This window comes from Equus quagga, chromosome 3, assembly GCF_021613505.1.
Source record: "Equus quagga isolate Etosha38 chromosome 3, UCLA_HA_Equagga_1.0, whole genome shotgun sequence".
NCBI lineage: Eukaryota > Metazoa > Chordata > Mammalia > Perissodactyla > Equidae > Equus > Equus quagga.
In genome coordinates, this window is record NC_060269.1 from 113,096,009 (window position 1) to 113,114,564 (window position 18,556).

The following is an 18,556-nucleotide window of genomic DNA, read 5'->3' on the forward strand; positions in this document are numbered from 1 at the left end:
TAGAGGTCTTCTAGAGCCGTTAGACAAGCATGTGCGGTCAAGCCCCAGTAGTCCTTTCTTCTTGACCTTCATTAACAGACAAGTGCATTTCGCTAAATAGTCTCAGACCTTGTAGGAACGGGACGGGGAGGGGGGGCGACACACGGACATCACCATCACCGTTGACTCAGTACTGCTTTAACATTCACGGGGCGTTGAGCTAGGAGCTGGGGACAAACGAGTGAACAAACAGAGGTGCTTCGACAGAGGGGGCTCCTGGAGCTCCGGGAGAGGAGGCACCGCACAGTCCCGGGAGGGTGAAGAAGGCGGCGCGTCCCAGGCAGGCTTAAGATACAAAGGATCGTCGCCGCTACCGAGTTAAAAAACCTGGATCCCAGCCTCTTCGGACCGCCTGGTGTGCCATGCCCCCCTGGCTCCCACTCAAATCCTTCCAAAGAAAGAAATGGACCTGCATTGATTTAATTCCATTCTCCTTTATCCCAGAGCCCCTGGGAGAGGGAGAATGCGTGACAGCCTGAGTCAGAAACTCCGGCCAGGGGCGCGGGTCCCTCCGCGGGGAGGGACAGGGACGGGGACGGGGGCGGGGGCGGGCAGTGGGTCCCGAGTGACGCGAGGGAGGCCGGGGGCGGCGAGGTGACGCGCGCGGGCACCGCGCCGCCTCTGCCCACGTGTCCTCGAGATTTAAAAGTTGGTGGCGCGCGGGGCGGTCAGTTCGGCGGCTGGGCCCCGCGAGCGGCGCGCCAGGGACGCGAGGCACGGGCAGGGCACCGAGTGGAGCAGCGCAGAGCAGGGTCCCGAGCCCCGAGCCGCCCGTGGGCGCCGAGATGCTGCGAGCCGCGAGCCGGCGCCCCGGGCCGCCCCCCGGACAGGCGTCCCCGGCGTCCCCGCTCCTGCTGCTGCTGCTGCTCGCCTGTTGCGCGGGCGCCTGCCGAGGTAAGCCGGCCCCGCGCCCCCGGGCCCCCGCGCCGCTTCTCGCGCCTCCCCCGGCTCCACTCGCCGTGCTCTCGTCCCTCCCTTTCTCGCCTCGACTCTCGGCTCTGGCCGCGGGGCTCCCCAGGTCCTCGCCCTTGACTGCAGACGCGGGTTGTCGCCCCAGGGCAGCCGGCGGCACAGGTGCCAGTGGCCCGGCTCGAGCGCGTCCCCGGGCCGGCCGAATCTCCAGGCCTGGCGCGGGGCAGCCCGCCGTTGATGGAAATTTGCAGGGCTCCCCCAGGCTCAGGATGTCCAACCCGACTGGCCTGTGGGTAACGGGAGTGAAAACGGTGAGAATTAAAATGCTTTCCCTTTGATTGCAATTACTGGGGGGAATTGATGGCTGAAGCAAAACTAGAGTGAGTTTGATACATCACCTGCTGAGGCGAGGTAAACTTGGAGAGTGCTCAGTTTCTTTGGTGAGTGAGCTCTTGTTCTGTTCAGATAATCTCGAGCGGGAAAACAGGCCCCATTTTAGCCGTTCAGAAGGGTAAAAGGGTGGGCTCTGTGCCTTATAGGTTTTCAAGCCCCACGTCAGGAAAAGGAATAGAGACTTTTTGTTTATCATGAGAGTTGGCGAGGCAAGCGTGCAAACCGCGCTCTCTGAGTGCTCCTGCTAGAGCCAGTGAGGGCAGATGTGACATGATAGCAATAGGGACTTCCTGAGCTTGGCTTAGAGGAAAGAAGTGGGGCGGGCCAAGGCCAAGTCAGGGAGGGACGTCTGAAGCTTGGGAGATCAGGTAGAGCAGAGCACGACTCCTTGTAGTGGGGAGATCATGTCCTACTCTCTAAAGCTTACCTTTCCAGGTACTTTGAGGGGACTGTTCTTCATTCCCAGCTCTGAGGCAGGGGCCCTCTAGAGTCAGCCACTGCCCTGCTAAGACCACGAATTTTCCAGCTGGCAACAGGTTCTCTTAGCTTCCCTCTGCTCTCCGGTCAGTGAGATAAAGGTGGGCAGACTGTTTCACCATTGTTCAGAAGCTTGCAGACTTGAAACCATAACTGCAGGGACCTTTCAGAGCATAGCCCAGCCCTCAATTAGATGTGGGGGAACTGAAGCTGTTATTCTTTTCCTAATGTATTTATTTTTATTGCTGTCCTTTCATTGTTTTGATTTTCTCCTTTCCTTGAGGAATTGGAGATGCGGGGAGGGGTCCCCCTGCTTGAGAAGCAGGTAATTTGGCTTTGAAATCTAAGCAGGCAGAAGCCAGGAGACCTAAACCTTTTCCATCAACAGCCAGGAGTGATGGAACATGACTTATGCAAAGCAACGGTAATCGTTTTCAGTTTTCAATTGGTTACTGGTAAAGTTAGGATGGTAATCTTTATCTATCTTATTGAGGAAGGAGATAGTTTTAAAAATGGCTTTTACTCTGTAAAGCAAATGTACTTTGCGTGTATGTTATGTGCTATAGGCTGGCAGTGATTTTGGCATCAGTGGGAGATACCTGCTTTTTGGGGAGGCGGGGGAATTTTCAGGGTGCTGGTGATCGAGCAGAAACTATGGGAGGCAGCAGCTGGTTTCTAAAAAAGACAAGTCTTGGATTTTATTTCCAAAAGAGCATGTCTGCTGGCTGACCAGTCGTCTCATAAATATTCCCAATATTTCTCAAGTGAAGGGATGAGACCCCTCTCTTACTACACAGAGACCCCCCTAGGCTACCCTTCTGTGTCTTCTTTCCCCTTCAGACCTGCTTTTGGTACTAAAAATACTAATTTTATCTTTCTAAAAATGTGATGAGGTGGGGAGAGGGTGACTATACGGTGTGATCTGCCCCGGTCCTGAATCCCTAGAGATGGCACTGAAGGGGAAGCATGACGTACTTAAACAAAACTGGGAGATAATCTACCACGAGTAATCATTATGCAAGATGCATCTAAAAACAACAAAACAAATGTCACAAAGCCAGAGGAAAATAAATAGTGTCAATAAGTACAGCATCCTTGGTAAAAACGAGTTAGCAGAGCATGCAATAACAAGAAGAAGATAAAGGGCCAGCCACAGATTCAGCAGATGGAATCAGTTTACTATTCAGAGAACATTATTAAAATAAAGAAGGAAATTTCCTATAAGAGGGGAACATTTTAGATATCTGCAACAAACTGTCACTTGATTTGTCCCATGACTATAAGTGATCAAGTGCCTAAGACTAAATTAAGAAGTGTCTTTTCCTACTCAGGCCCCTACTCACTGAATAAGGGTTAAAACTCACTCCTACTCCCAGCTCCAGGCAAGCACTGGTCTTTCTATCACTATAGATTTGCCTTTTCTGGACATTCCGTATAAATGGAGTCATACAATATTTGGCCTTTTGCCTCTGGCTTATTTGACTTAGCATGTCTGAAGTTCATCAGTGTTGTAGCGTATATCAGTAGTTCATTCCTTTTTATGGCCGAATAGCATTCCATTCTGTGGATGTACCACATTTTGTTGATCTATTCACCAGATGATTGACATTCAGATTGTTTCTACCTTTGCATTCATCTACAGTTTCTTTTGTGTAGACGTGTAATTCATTCATTCTTGAAAGTAATGTCTTTGTAATGTTATTAAAATTGATTTAATAATTATGTCTCCTTATACTAAGTCAAATGCTGAAATAGGAGGGTAGAGATGTACAGTGAAAACTGAGAAATCATCCCCAAATGAACTATACATAAAGGTATAATTTTAGAAGAAATACTACAAAATTAACATGAGTATAACTTTACTTTTAGGTGCTCCAATATGGCCTCAAGGATTACGGCCTGAACAAGAACTACTGTTGTGGAATGAGGTAAAGAATTGTCCTCATAAAAATTCATGAAAACTCTACCCTTTTTCGAAATTATCGTGGTGAAATGAAATAATATAATTAAGCTTTGAGACAACTATGATTTTACTAACATTCTGACATCATAATATTCAGAATTATTATTTTTATCAAATGAAAGAAGGAAAGATGAAAAGAAAAAATGCAGTAAATAGTAAAGTAAGATGTCAGAAATGAGCCCTAATAATAGAGTGATTACAATGAATGTGAATGTACTAAAATGCACCACTCAAAAGACAGGGATTCTCGGAATGGATTTTTAAAAAAGACCCAACATATGTTGTCTATAAGAGTCGCACTTAAAACAGAAAACAAAAAAAGTCTAAGTGAAAGGAAGGAAAATGATGTACCAAGCAAATATGAACGGCAAAAGAATTGTGGTAGCCATCTTAAGATCTGACAAAGAGAATTCAAAGGAACCAACCATCATAACAAACAAAGTGGGATCTTATGTGCAAATAAAAGAACAAGCAAAAAGATACAAGCATCATTAATGTATGTTAACAAAACACCTCAAAATTTATTTAACAATTGATAGAACTTCAGGAAAAAAAATAGGTAAATGAACACCTGTAGCTGGAGATTTTAATACACCTCTCTCAAAACTAATAGTCAAAGTAGACAACACATAAGTAGATATATCAAAGATCTAACCATACAGTTAATAAATTTGAGCTACTAGAAATATTTTTAAAAACCTATACTAAATAGTATGCACATTCTTTTTGAGTATAATTGGAACATAAAAAAAATCATTGGAACATTAAAAAATTAGACCATGTGTAAGAATGCAAAGTTTCCATATGTTAGAGTCCATTAAAAATGTTTTCTGATCATAATGCAATAAAATTAGAAATTAATAGTAAAAGTTTAACTTGAATAGCCCATCTCTTTGGAAAGTAAATAGCATTTTGGTAAATAACCCTGGGCTAAAAAGGCAATTACAAAATACTTAGAACTGAATGACATAAAAACATTATAAATCAAAATTTGTAGGCTACAGCTAAAACAGTAGCTAGAGAGGAATTTTAGCTTCATACATATTTATCAGGAAAGAAGAAAATTTAAAAACAAGTAAGCTAAGCATTCAAATAAAAAAGGTGGGAAAAAGAATAACTGAGGAAATTCAAAGAAACATGAATGAAGTAAATATTAAAAATAAGGGCAGAAATGAATTTTAAAAAGAGAGAAGGGGAGAACAAGTCAACTATATCAACAAAACCATTTGTTTGTTCTCTCAAAATGTTAATAAGCACTGGCAGTACTGATTTTAAAAGGCAGAAGGAAGATAAAGATAAACAAGATATAGACTGAAGAAGAGTAGACCACCAAGAAAATGGGGTTTTAAAAATGTTTTTGAAACGTATTATGGACAATTCTATAAGTAACACTAAAAACCATTGAATTGTACACTTTAAATGGACCAATGGTGTGGTATATGAATTATATCTCAATAAAGCTGTTACCAAAAAAAAGTATTATGAACAGCTATATGGCAATAATTTTGAAAACTTAGATGAAATGGACAAATTCCTAGAAAAATATCTGATGCCGAAAAGGTGCAATAGTAACATAATAAGCACTGATGAAACAATTTCTTTTTTTCTTATATCATTGGCCAAGGCCTCCAGTACTATGTTACACAGTAAATGTAACCAAAGTTTTTCCATAAAGTATATAAATTTGCTCTAGAATTTTGTTATATAGCCTTTACCTAGTTAAGGAATTTCTCTTCCTTTCCTATCATGCTAAAAGTTTTGTTAATCCTAACTTAAATTTGAACTTAATCAATACTTTATCTGCATCAATACTGAGATAAGCAATATGCCTTTTCTCCTTTAATCTATGATCATGGTGAATTACATTAATAAATCTCTTGCTCTTAAACTATTAGAGCTAAGATGAGAGTTCAGAAGATTTTTGGATGTAATATACAAGAATCAATAACATTTCTTTTCACTAGGAAAAAGTAACCTGAAAATAAAGTTAAAATATTATATCATTCACCATAGCAACAAAAACTATAAGTATTTAGGAACCAGCCTAACCAAAAATATGCCTTAGCTTTATGGAGAAAAATATTAAATTTAATAAAGGAAATCAAAGATGATGTGAATATGTGAAGAGACATTCTTTGCTCTTGGATGGAACTATTAATTTAATGTAATAAAAATGTCCATTATCTCCAAGTAAATCTCATAAAGCCAATGTAATCCTAATCAGAATTCCATTTAGTTTTTTTCAGAAACTTCATAAATCTAACCTAAAATTGATATGGAAAAACATAGGTCTGCAAATAGCTAAGGAAATTTTAAATATAAAGTGCTAAGAGTGAGAACTTGCTCTACCAAATATCAAGAAGTACTATAAAACTGTAGTAATAAAAAAGCTATGGTAATGGCACAAGGACAGATAAATGAACCCCTGGAACAGACACTTGAGTTCGGAGATTTTAGCAGACACTGTCAGAGTCCTGTCATATCCCTTTGTCACTCACCATTCCTGAGCACTCCAAACTTACTGTTTCTACTGCAGGCGCCTGTGACTCTGCCTGCTTGGCTTGTGCTCAGGGCAGATCAGAAGTCCTTGAGAGTAAATGCCCTCACCACTGAGGACAGCCCTCAACTGGTGACCCAAGGGAGTTGGTGGGTAAATACCTTAGCTGCATCTCCCCTCTGCTCCCAGAGTTCTACACTGAGATAACTCTGAGTCCTACGTTGGCTCCCAGAGTTGCCCACTTCCCCATGGTGGTAATCTGCTTGATGACATCCCCTTTATTGGATTCCTTCTCTTCCCTGTTTTACCTCTCCACTCTTGTACTAGTGCTTCTTGGGTTGTCTCTCAAGTAATCCTCTTATATCCAAATCCTTATCTCCAGGGATGTTTCTGGGGGAATCTACCCTAAGACAGAAATACACATAGCCGTAAATTTAACTTACAATAAAAGTAACACTAAAGTTCAATGGGGAAAGGACAGCTTGTTTGGCAAATGAGGGTCGAGGAACTGGCTTGCTGTATGGAGAAAGATGACACTTAACACTCTATGCAAAGGTGGGCTCCAGGTGGATTAAAGATCTAAATATAAAGGGTAAAATTGTAGAGTTAATGGAAAATATTTTCTATTAGGAAAATGTCTTTGTGTGCTAGGAACAGGGAAAGACTTCTTCAATATAAATCATAAGGCCAAAAACACGATGAATTGGATTATTTGAAAAGTAAAGATTTCTTTCAACAAAAGACTCCATGGAAAAAGATAAGAGCCTTTGAAAGAAGATATTAACAATGTCTAAAACTGACAACAGATTAATTTCTAGAATACCCAAGAAAAACTATCAAATCCATTGGATAAAGACAGGAATCCAAAGTAAAAATAGTCAAAGGATAGAACAATTTAAAAGATGAAACCTAAAGGCCGACAAGCACCCAAAGAGATGCTTGAATTCGTTAGTAATAGTGAAGTGAAAGTTAAGATAACAGCAAACTGTCACTTTCCACTCATTAGACTGGCAAAAAATTGATATCTAGATAATGGCAAGTGTTAGCAAGGATGTGGGGTGTACAAACCCTCATGCCTTGCTGGTGAGAGTGTTAACTGGTAGAGCCATCTGGAAAGCAACCTAGATAGCCCCATGGTCTAGCATTCCCTCTCCTGGGTATATAGCCCAAAGATATTCTTCTACAGATCCATAGTGGAGGACAGATAGGAGGGAATGGAAGGAATCAGAGAGAACCTGGCTGTCCATTACTGGGGGGTGGGGGAGAATGGGTAAGCAACATGTGTTGGGTGCACATTATAGAGTACTCTACAGTCATTAGGAGCAACATACTAGATGTACCCATTAACATGGACAGATCTCAAAGTACAGAGTTAAGTAAAAAAAAAAGTGAAAATACCACACATGCACAGTCAACAGCAGTACAGATTTTACAAGAAGCTAAACAAATGGAAGATACACATCAAATACATTAGAAGAGTTGCCTATGGGAGGATGAAATAGGAGCAGGAAGCGGAAATATAAAAAGAATAAATAAGGAAAGCAAGTCCAATAATGATAGTGAGCTATGAATTGAGAACACCCTTTGTACCTAAGCCACCCCCAACAAAATACAGAAGGGAAAAGATAGATGATAAGTGCCAAGTACTGAACAGTCTTTAATAGCCCGGAAAGCTATGAAGTCTATTCTGAGGGTCTCTGCCTTGGTATGCCAAAATACACACTAGAAATATATAAACAAGATGAAGAATAATTTAGACACAGATATTAATATATAATACAGAAACGTTTATTTTAGCTTGAAATCATCTATATTGCGGTGGAAAATCTTTGAAAAAATATTTTAGATGATAATTCTGGGGAAAAGCTCACATAGAGTTGTAAAAGCACTATAAGTCCTTTTACAGAAAATGATATTTAAAGCAGTTGAGATACTCAGAACATGTAGTTAAGTTTTCTTCTGGAGGTTTTACAAATTACAGAGCTATTCAGACACTGAAAGCACATAATTTTCAAACCGTATACGGAGACCTAATCATTTGCAAACAGCTTCATCAGTGGACGCTACACAGTTCTCAGAAGCAATTAGCGGCACTTAAAACCATTAGGGCCATAGCTGAGTAAAATGAACAAACGCTTACCCAAATAGAAAGTGGGTGAGCAATGTTGCTGGGCCTTTTAAGGAAAGACTGAAAAGCTTTGAAGTTATCTCCTAATTTGATTAGTTGGTGCTTTTTCTTATTCTGATGTTTTTATTCAAGCAATAATTGGTGCACTGATTTGTTAGCCCTGAGGTTCAAGGGCTCTCTGTTCTGGGACATGGCCACCTCACACAGGTGGGCAGCCTGGTTGGAGGGTAAACAGCTTTCCTCCTGAGCGTGGAATGTCTTCAGCTGTCTAAGCACCACAGAAATTTCAGGAGGACCCACTCCCTCCTGCCCTATGAAAGCATTTAACATTTGGAGGTGATATATTATGCTCTGGTCACAATGCACAGCTTAAAAGGGTATCTTTTGGCTTTTCCCTCACAACTGGCTTCTCTTTTTATTTTTTTCCCCACGTTTAATTTCTTTTAATTAAAGAATATTTATTGAACACTTATTCTGGGCAAGTTAGATATGGCACAGCCCCTGCCCTCAAGAAGTTTATCACTTATGTGTGTGTGTGTGTGTGTTTTCGTATCCATGATTCTGGGTTCATACGGCGTGGAAGAGGGAGCAGGTGGGTGGGCACAAGGCACAAGTGGAATTAAGCAATTCCCCAAATATTTGTGATGTACAGAGAAGATGGCAAGTTCTGTGAGGATAAAAAGGAGAGAGACATAAGCTTATACTTTTCTATAATATTGCCCACCTTTGTTATTCTCTAAATTAGAGAATTGTGTATTTTAGGACACATTCAACTTGGAAGCAATAAGGAGCTTGAGAAATTATGACTGAAGAATATAACAATCCCCACTCAGTTTGATGTGAGAATGGAAATTGAATTAAATTGATCAACAAAGAATTTTGGGACTCGAAGGGGCCCCCTGAGATGTTATGCCATAAACAGGACTCAACCCAAATCATCCCAGACAGACAAGACTAGTACCATTTTTTCGAGTCTCATTTTAAAAGGCCACCAACGAAATAAATGCCATAAACAACTCCAGACATCTAGCTTAGTGCTTAACTTCTCAGCACAGTTTTTTAATGATTAATATAAATCTCTTATACTACAGTGTAAAGTCTTTCAAGTTCTCTCTTTAGGATAAAGGCTGAGAACAGCTAGCTGCCAACTGTAGTTCAATGAGCCTTCATTTCAGAATAGAACCTTTTCTAACTAGCGATTTGCCCATGTTGTATAAGAGTTTTTACTGTATACTGTTTATCATTTAGCGCTTGTTATGCTATTATCCTGTTAACGTAGATGGTGTGATTAGACTTATATGTAATAAAGACAGACACAATAACAGGGTGCTCCTTGATTTCCAGGCCACTCTTTAGTCACCTCTCACCTTTCTCAGGCTGAATAATACTCGAAGTTCTTTCTCTCAATGTGTGAAGCATCTTTATACTCTCTGATGAGCCCTATCAACCATTCTTGGGGACGTACACTCCTGTGGCTGGGGGAAAATCCCAATTCTAGGACTTCCTCTCTCCCAGATCCAGAGTCCTAAGCTGTCACAGAACTTCAATTAATGTTACAAAGGTAACTTGACTTGGTAAAATCTGCTTTCCATTTTCTGCCCTTTTCTGTCTCTTTCCGAGATGTGACTGCCATTGTTGTTTTCTGCAGATAGATGCCGCTTGTTCTTCTCTCCTGTCCGTTGACTCCCAGCCTCAGGTAATTGCAGTTGTGGGTGTTTTGTAATGATGTAGACATTTGTGTAGTGCTGAGATACTCCATTTCTCCCTTTGGACCTGTCATCACTTTCTGGACTTGTAAAACTTGTCAACATATTAGAAATTATTACATTATCTGCAGGTAGTAATCAGTGCTGTGAACTTATGAGGTAAAGTGCTAGGACTTTTATCTCCTAAGTAAAATAGATTTGCAGATTATATACACACATTTTGGAAATTAAAATGTTAATTTCAAAATCAAATTCTGTGTCAGATTAAAAATAATGTCTCTTGCTGTATCTGGGGGCTAATATCCTGTACCCCAATTGAGTTTGAAACCCATGGAGAGAGAAACTTCGGAGTCAGACTTAACAGAGCTCGAAGTATCATCGTTAACTGAAAAGTTAATTTGTAAATGTGGCCTTAGATCTGATGCCAAGTGTATTTGCTAAAACTAGTCCCAAGAATTAAACAGGCTTAGACAGTGACTTGGGGACTTTGGCCAGAGTCAGGTTTTCTGCCACAAAGACCAGACAAGAACAGCTGACCAGAGAGCTGGTTCCAAAAGAGGAAAAGGCTGAAGGGAACATGCTAGATTTCCTCCTCCCAGTCATCTCTCGGGTAACTCGCTCCTCTTCCCATAGGAAAGAGTTAAGAGAGAGTTGGGGAGAGAAGGGTGTTAGTCTAGCTCCTGCACATGGAAACGTGAGGAATGGGAAATAAGTGTGTCCTCCTTCCCGGGTTTCTCCTGGACGCTGCTGCTTGTGTCTGCAGCTCTATCTTTGAGTACAGGTATAGCGGAGTTAGCCTGAGTGTCTTGACTTTCTTAATCAGTGTCCCTAGTCTCCTGGACAGAAAAGAGGGCTCAGGAGAAGCTCTTGGCTCAACCTCTTTCGGAGCTATCAGCCGTGTGCCTGTGGTGTACCCCTATACGGTCTAGCCAAGGTGCCATGTCCTTCACCCAGTCCTTCCAGAATGTCATCCTGGCCAGGGTAGAGAAGCAGCCTTGCGTAGGGCTATTTCTCCTGCCTCAACCCATTCCTCAGTCTGCAGAGGATCACGTGAAAGAAGTTAGAGCATTAGATGGTAAAGCAAGACCAGGACCAAAATAGATGACATATATGAATAATATTTTAAATTACTGGAGGAGCATTGATGGATATGTAACGTGATGGATATTAATCAGCATACAATCTTTTGCATTGTATTTAAAATTCAGCAACACCCTCAGAATCACTTTTATTTCTGCAGTACTAAAAGGATGAATTTTCAAGTACTTATCTAAACACCATCAAGAAAAACTAAGCTTGGGGCCAGCCTGGTGGCGTCATCGTTAAGTTTGCCTGGTCCGCTTTGGCGGCTCAGGGTTCACAGGTTCGGATCCTGGGCATGGACCTAGCATCACTCGTCAAGCCAGGCTGTGGTGGCATCCCACATAAAACAGAGGAAGACTGGCACAGATGTTAGCTCAGTGGCAATATTCCTCAAGCAAAAAGAGGAAGATTGGCAACAGATGTTAGCTGAGGGCCAATCTTCCTCAAAAAAAAAAAGAAGAAGAAGAAGAAGAAAAAAGAAAGAAAGAAAAACTAAGCTTTTATTGGACTTGGATACTATGTCCCTTTTGAGGAGAGTTTAGAATTTACTATGGAATCTTTTGTATTAACTGATACAATTTTTTTAACCTGTCAATTTCACATTAACTGTTATTTTATTATTTATGCGATTATCTGAACAGCACTTCAAAACATTTTTAGTAAATAGAAAATGAGGATCCTTAAGGTCCACAAATAAAATATTAAAATTTTAGTATGAAAAAATTCTTAAAGAATAGTTGTAGCTCACTGAATGATGGCTTTGTGTAAGGAATTACTGGAGAAAATGCAGTTTGTTTTGAAAATTTTTCTGTCGAACTTCAATCTTGTTGCCAGCCTCCTCCAGCTTAGCAGCTTTTTTCTGAGGAGACACTCATATATCTGAATTTCTTCTTCTTCGAGTTAAGAGCTACATCTTTGGCACATGGCATCACTAGCTATTTTCTTTTCATTGTTTTGTATTTTGCAGCATTTCTAGATGAGCCATAAAAGAAAGTTTCAGGGATTTCTTTCTAGATTTTTATGGAGTGACCTGTGTGCACTCATCCCTGAAGGGAAAAAGTGAGAAAGGATGTATTAGTGTCCACACTCTACTTTTTTTCTCATCTAGCTCCCAACCATAGGCGTAACAGTCAATACCAGTGTGACACAGGAATATCTAAAGGTCAGAAGACCTAGCTCCCAGGCAACAGTCTACAAACTACTAGCAATATGTGGTATTGGGCAACTGACAGTTTCTTAGAAGCTTACTTCCTTTATTCATGAGAATGACAGTTCCCGTTGTGTATACTACACAGCTATGTTTTAAGGACAGAATGTGAATTATATCTTTGAAAGTGTTCTGTAATTTATTGAAGCACTATATAAATATGAGCCATTAAATATTATTAATAAGTACCTCAACAATTTGCATGGCAGGCAAACACATGAAGGAGAACAAAGCAGACCTCTGATGCTAGGAAGGCTGCTCCAACTGTATCCTTAACTATAATCAACCGTATTAAACACACACTGTTGTTCAAAGGTTGAGAATATTGGCGGCCCCAAACGATTCTTTTGACATGTCTTCTAAATTAAAAGTAACTACAGCTGTAAATCAATGCTTTACACATTCTTTAATGCTACTATTAAATGTGTTTTTTAATGCTACTATTTTTAAATGCTATTACTGTTAACTAATTGCTGTGTTCTGGCACTGTACTAAGACGTTTTATCTAAATTTAAGCCTTCCAAGAACTCTCTGCAGTGATGATGTCACCCTGATTCATGGCTGAAGAAACTGAAGTTTAGAGAGGTTAGGCAACCAGCCCAAGGTAACACAGCTAATAAAGAGTAGAAATGGAATTTGCACTGCTGTGGAATTGCAGGCTGCTCCACTCCATAGCCCATGTTTTTAACCACTAATTATATCACTCCCACCTCATACTGTTCCAGCTCCTCATTATTTCCAGTGTGCACATTTTCTTTTTAGTGAGGAAGATTTGCCCTGAGCTAACATCTGTTGCCAATCTTCCTCCTTTTGCTTGAGGAAGATTTGCCTTACACTAACATCTGTGCCAACCTTCCTCTCTTTTGTATGTGGGTAGCTGCCACAGCATGACCACCAATGAGTGGTGTAGGTCTGTGCCCGGGAACTGAACCCAGGCCACTGAAGTGGAGTGCACTGAACTTAACCACTAGGACATGGGGCCCGGCCCCCAGTGTGCATTTATTAAGTAATTAATTGTTAGTGGTACAACTGTGCTAAATTCTGTGCAAAGCAAGTTTTGCCCCAGCTTGTCCATTTGTGCTACTCCTCACCACACCCAGCTGGCTGCTCACCACAAGGAGCCCTGCCCTACTCCTGTGCTCAGATGCTTTGAAGAACCTGATCCTGGGTGTGCAGTCAGCAGCCTGGAAGGGTGGTAACTTGGATTAGGTGCACCACGCATGGCTTCTTCCCCTCCAACTCCCATTGTTTGAGAGCAATTACGGGGTTTTTAAATTAGCCCATAATGAGTAATATTCAATGAGGTTCACAGCTTTGGCATGTAGAGTCAGACTTTGCTACCAGCTGGGAAGAATCCTCTCTCTTTTGGCACTGCCCTAATTACTCTCATAGAAGTCCGTGGAATCATAGCAAGTCCTGAGAACTATGAATCCAGACCACAGTGGAAGCCTCAATCAGTGCATATACACAATACATAACACTTTTTTTTTCCTGGTGGAAAGGAAGTTTTTACTTTTAGGAGACAAGTTTTATCATGAGAGAAATCGAGGGATTCCAAAAGAGTTTCAATGGGCCACAGGAAGGATTCTCTTCTGGATAGTTGAACTATCCTTGTGCTCCTAACCTTCTACAGTCTTATCTTCCATGCAAATGTTGTTAAAGCAGAAGCTTAGCCTGTACATCTTCGCATTTCCGTTAGGCATCGAATGCATTGGAGGAGCTTTGCTTCACAATTATGAGGAGTCTGCCAAAGGCCCAGGTAAGGTTGAAAGAGTGTTTTATTTGTAGGCAAAAAATTGCTCATTGGAATTCCTCCTGAAAGACAATATACCCGATTTAGGAAGCATGACAAGAGGAGTGAGAAGAGCATAAGCTGGTTTTGGATAAGAAACAAATACTTCAGTTTCTCTGATGTCTGAGAAGTTAGAATCTTATTAATGGAGTTTACAATCATCTAATTGGAAAATCATATGTCCCCCTCAGGTGTAAGATGTGTTCTAGTTCTGATGAGAGAAATCTGGGGTCATCTGGCTCTTGTTTTCTCCAACTCATACTACAATTGGAGAACAGACGCATCTTTCTTTGTTAGAGAAAAAGACATTAAGAATGCCAAAAAAGCAAACTATATTGTCAATGTCAGCTTGAAAATTATATTCTTACTGTGACGTCTTGGTTTCATTTTAAAATTATTTGATTCTTCTGGGAGAACTTTTTGTCCTGAAGTGAGGATAGGTGGGAACTTGGAAAAATAGCAAGATGAATCATACTCATTGTATATTCTGTATCTTATAGATGAACTTATTTTAAAACTACCTTATCAAGGATAAGAGCCTCAGGTTTAGAATTACATTTTTCGTTAGCAGTTCTAATTTAATCTATGACCATTGGTACATTCTGACTTCTGTACCTTTCACATACAATAATTCAAAGAAATCTTGGTATTTTGAAAGGATAAATGTTTTCTGAAACTAATAAGTGTTCACAAACTAATAAGTTTATATCTTTCCAGTGTTTTTAATGGTGACATTTTCCAAAACACTTAATTGACTTTTTTTCCTAATTAACAGAAAAGAAATGTTTGTCCGTGAGTTTCCTTTTATATTAAAAGCAAATGAGAACAAAAGAGAACAACAAAAAAGGAATGATATGACTTGTTCTTGAAAAGATAGGTTTTTGGAGGGAGAGAGGAATATAAAGTTTATGGAAGAAAGCAAAAATAACACATAAATAAAATAACTCACTTATTTAGTGATAATTACTAATATTTTGATCTGATTCCTTCTTGTCTTTTTCTCTGAAGATTTTCTCATGTGATCATGTCATAACTTCCCGTTCTACCACTGTTGAACATTTAGGATGTTTCCAGTTTTTTTCTCTTACGAATAATGCTGTAGTAAAGATCTTTATTCACACTTTTATTTATAAACAGTATTTAATTAATGTCTTGTTTATTTTTAGAGCAGTATTTGCTTAACCAATTTCAGTCGTATTTTGTATGTAACATATGTGTCATGTTTTTAAAAATTATATAATCTCATAATATATTGTAAATTTTGTACTACATATATTATAATAATATATACTATAATGATATTTATATACCTCTCTTGTCAATAGCAAACAGATGAAAAAGATAATACCAAAAGGGTAAGGTGATTTCCATAAATATATACATTAAAAAATAATAAAGAAACCACTAATTGTCTATAGTAAAGCTCACTACTTTTTTTTAACAGTTCTTATTTCATTATTCAAAGACACGGAAGTTGGGCAATTCAAATGTTGTGGTAAGTTTTAGAATGACTTTTTATTAGTAATCACTAGTATTTGCTTTTTTAGAAAAAACCTGTTTTTGCAGTTTATCTAATAAAGCTAGACCAAAATTCATGTTTTTTACTTTAAAAGTTTACATGTAGATGAACAAATGGAATTCAATATTTATTATACATTTAATTTCTTTTATATCTCAATAACTACATGTATATTAAATTCATTCATTCATTCATTCAACAGTTATTTACTGAATATCTACTATATGCCAAGCACAATTTTAGGTAGTAGAAATATAGCAGTAAATACAATAGGAAATTAAAAAAGAAATCCCTGCTCTCATGGAACTTACATTCAAAAGGCCAAAAAAGGAAATAAGTAAAACATATTGTTTTAGGTGGTGATTAATGCAAGGGAAAAACAGTTTTATCCAAAGGCATTTTAAGAATTACTTTAAAAGGTGAATGTCAAAAGTGTAATTAAATAGAACTAGAAATATCCACTTCTATTCCTAAGATCTTATGTATAATTAGGCATTTAATGGGAGAATTTACTCTCTAAGATTAGCTGGATACCAGTAACTTGAGTTCAGTTCACTTCTAAATTGTGTGGTTCTAGTGGTAGTTTTTCTTTTTCTATGCATGGATTTTAAAAATGCTAATTAACCTACCTTGGTGTTTCAATTTAGGATACTTAATAATTATTTGACTATCATATTCTTTCTAAGCTTGTGACTCACTACCATAGACCAGTTTAGGGAATGACGAGCACAGTGTATTTTAAACATCTGTGTACCTGGGGAAGGTAACTATAATCTTAAATTCAGTGTTAAACGTTTATGACACTGAATATTCTTACACATGAGGTGTTGAAAGTTAGGTTATACTGGCTTTAAACCAAATACAAGTTGAGTTGGTTAACAAATAACCACCATATAGGGCTTAAAGTAATCCATTTGATAAATGAATTTAATATTTGTGAGAAGGTTCAGTTCAAGCCATGCCTTTAAAATGAAACTTTGTCAGGTAGCCACATGTCTCAAGTGTGCTTTCATTTTCTTCTGCTTGGCATCTTTATATTTTGAGAAAATGTATCTTAGTCATGTTTTTCACGATCAACGACCTATTGCCATTTTTTTGGTGTCCCTTGTTGTCTTGTTCCATATGTTCAATTTTAAAAAATGTATTTTATAAAGGAGATTACTAGAGGCTGGCCCGGTGGCGCAGTGGTTAAGTTCACACGTTCTGCTTTGGTGGCCCGGGGTTCGCCAGTTTGGATCCCAGGTGCGGACCTACACACTGCTTGTCAAGCCATGCTGTGGCAGGCATCCCACACATAAAGTAGAGGGAGATGGGCACGGGTGTTAGCTCAGGGCCAGTCGTCCTCAGCAAAAAGAGGAGGATTGGTGGCAGATGTTAGCTCAGGGCTAATCTTCCTCAAAAAATAAAATAAATAAATAAAGGGGATTACTAGATGTGTATGCAGTATAATCTTCCGGATAAACATTTTCATAATAGAAAACTTATTTTCACAGAGTTAGTTTCATCTGCCCCAAATCATTCTGAGTAAGTCTAGGAGCAGACGGCGTTTTGCCTCTCAAGGATGCAGGTGGGTGATGTACTTGTTGACAGCTGATGATGGAGCTGAGGCCCTCAGGAAAGTGCTTCTTCAACATAGTGACAAAGATCCTAGCATGGAGCTACCAAATTTAATCCCCTCTCTTGGCTTATCCTCTACAGTTCTTCGAAGTGCTCACAAAGGGCTGTCTTAGATAATGTCTTTCTTGTTCTGTTCTGTCTGGAGCAAGAATAGTGGGTAAAACCAAAACCAAAAACAAACCAATAGGAAACCATCTTTATGCCTAATGCCGAGAAGCCTTTGTGCTCATCATGTGTGTGTGTTCGTGTCTCTCAGTCGTCTGTCGTGCATCCGTTGCTGCAGCTCGTTCCTCAACTACATGAGAGAAGAATGAAGAGATTCAAAGTGGACGTACGTAACACGAACTGCATGCTGGCTTTGCCACTCTGTGTGGGGCAGCCCTTTCTGTTAATTTTCAGCTGTGCTGGTTTATAAAATACTCTTCTTCAGGATCAGCCCTACATAAATGCCCAGTTAGCCCACGAAAGAGCATCTGTTCACAGAAGTGTTTTCACAATCAGGAATAAGAGAAGGGTGCCCCCTTTGCATGTTATGTCCCTCCTAACTCAGGCTGTGGGCGATGAAGAAAGCTGAGAATAGGGTTTCCCTTCCAAGGCCATGACCCTCCCAGGAAGGAAGCCTGTTCTTGGTTTAAGAAAGGACATGACAAGTGCCTAGTTGTTAGGTAGGAATAGGAGAAAAGGTAAAGGACAGTTTACTGCCCCTCTGTATACACGTTGGCAGATGGCTAGGATGGCAAGCTTTCTATCGAAGTATTAAAATGTTGGTAAGAGTAAGGCTCGTGAAATAAATACATCAGAAACTCAATGTAAGCATTTTGTTTTCTCCACAACTAACAAAAATATGGCCCAAATCCAGTGTCTATGTTTAAGATGAATATAAGGGAATTTTAACTAGAAGTTGTGGAGTTTTTATGTCATTAAAAAGAATCCTCAGTGACGAAAGTTTCTAGGTATTATCTTTAAGCATGCCTTATCTTCTTGTAATACATTACAGGGTTAAGTCTTATATTAGCTCACTTTATTCTTTTGGCAACTCTGATGGTACTTATACAAGTATTTTCATTCCCAGTTTAGAAAGGGGAAAACAACCCAGAATAGTTAAAGATGCTTTCCAAGATCATTCTAGTAAGTGATATTAGAGGTTACAACAGTATTCTGACTTCCGGTCTAGGCAAATATTTTGTTCACTGTGTTGTTCCTTTTATAATCTAATCTTGGAT

At 39.6% G+C, this 18,556-nt stretch overlaps 1 long non-coding RNA gene across 1 annotated transcript; it reads left to right on the forward strand.

Moving 5' to 3' along the window:
• The first annotated feature begins 14,056 nt into the window (after positions 1-14,056).
• LOC124236963 (uncharacterized) lies at positions 14,057-17,665 on the forward strand. Its single transcript, XR_006887892.1, has 4 exons — positions 14,057-14,164; positions 15,523-15,552; positions 15,642-15,692; positions 17,590-17,665. It is a non-coding gene; the product is annotated as an uncharacterized LOC124236963 (long non-coding RNA).
• The last annotated feature ends 891 nt before the right edge of the window (positions 17,666-18,556 follow it).